Source organism: Oncorhynchus gorbuscha, linkage group LG22, assembly GCF_021184085.1.
Source record: "Oncorhynchus gorbuscha isolate QuinsamMale2020 ecotype Even-year linkage group LG22, OgorEven_v1.0, whole genome shotgun sequence".
NCBI classification, from domain to species: domain Eukaryota; kingdom Metazoa; phylum Chordata; class Actinopteri; order Salmoniformes; family Salmonidae; genus Oncorhynchus; species Oncorhynchus gorbuscha.
In genome coordinates this window covers 43,317,891-43,319,569 of record NC_060194.1, presented here as the reverse complement: position 1 = coordinate 43,319,569, position 1,679 = coordinate 43,317,891, and positions in this window count along the sequence as shown.

Sequence of the window (1,679 nt, the reverse complement as noted above, 5' to 3'; positions counted from 1 at the left end):
AGCGGAAGCGTCATACCTACAGCTCCTACTGTTTGTGTTGTAGCCCGCTGTTCCCACAATTCAATACGAACTTATGACGGTGACGCAAAGCACTGGGTCGCATAGCTCTGGTCCAGGGCGTTAAATGTGCATTTATGCAGAAATGACTCATTCTGTTTTACCTCCGCAAAGCCTCTTCCTAGCCGACAAAAGCTGGTCAAAATGATCTCCACTACGATCAGTTTACAACTTGAACGGATTGTTTTCTTATTGAGATGGCGTCAGTTCAACCCATTTTGCCCGCGAGGGTTGACTGTGGAAAAGTCTCAGGCAATGTAAAGAAGGAATCAATTGATTTGTACTGTACAGAAGCTGTATTGTCGGCACAGTGAAATAGGCTCACCTTTCCGTGGGGGGTGCAGACTTGGTATTCTCCATCTCCTGCCTATGGACTCCATAAGATATATTTATTATGGGCCAGATATAAAGGATAGGACATATGTACATTACAAAAGTATGTGGACACCCCTTCAAATGAGTGGATTCGGCTATTTCAGCCACACCCGCTGCTCTGACAGGTGTATAAAACTGAGCACACAGCCAAGCAATCTCCATAGACAAACATTGGCAGCAGAAAGACCCGTACTGAAGAGCTCAGTGACTTTCAACGTAGCTTCCCCCGGTCAACTGTAAGTGCTGTGATTGTGAAGTGGAAACGTCTAGGAGCAACAACGGCTCAGCAGCGAAGTGGCAGGCAGAAGGTACCACCGAGCACTGAAGCGTGTAGCTGGTACAAAAAAAAGTATGTCCTCGGTTGCAACACTCACTACCGAGTTCCAAACTGCCTCTGGAAGCAACGTCAGCACAAGAACTGTTCTGTCGGGAGCTTCATGAAATGGGTTTCCATGGCTGAGTAGCCGCAAACAAGCCTAAGATCACCATGCGCAATGCCAAGCATCGGCTGGAGTGGTGTAAAGCTCGCCGCCATTGGACTCTGGAGCAGTGAAAACGCGTTCTCTGGAGTGATGAATCACGCTTCACCATCTGGCAGTATGACGGACAGATCTGGTTTGGCGGATGCCAGCAGAACGCTACCTGCCCCAATGCATAGCACCAACTTTAAAGTTTGTTGGAGGAGGAAAAACAATATTGGGCTGTTTTTCATGGTTTTGGCCCCTTAGTTCCAGTGAAGAGAAATCTTAACACTACAGCATACAATGACATTCTATACAATTCTGTGCTTCCAACTTTGTGGCAACAGTTTGGGGAAAGGCCCTTTCCTGTTTCAGCATGACAATGACCCCGTGCACAAAGCGAGGTCCATACAGAAATGGTTTGTAAAGATCGGTGTGGAAGAACTTGACTGGCCTGCACACAGCCCTGACCCCAACTCCATCGAACACATTTGGGATGAATTGAAACGCCGACTGCGAGTCAGGCCTAATCGTCCAACATCAGTGCACGACCTCACTAATGCTCTTGTGGGTAAATGGAAGCAAGTCCCTGCAGCAATGTTCCAACATCTAGTGGAAAGCCTTCCCAGAAGAGTGGAGGCTGTTATAACAGCAAAGCGAGGACCAACTCCATATTAATGCCCATGATTTCAGAATGAGATGTTTGACGAGCAGGTGTCCACATACTTTTTGATCATGTCGTGTATTTACGCTTTTACCACATAAAATATGTCTCTGTTACCTTTC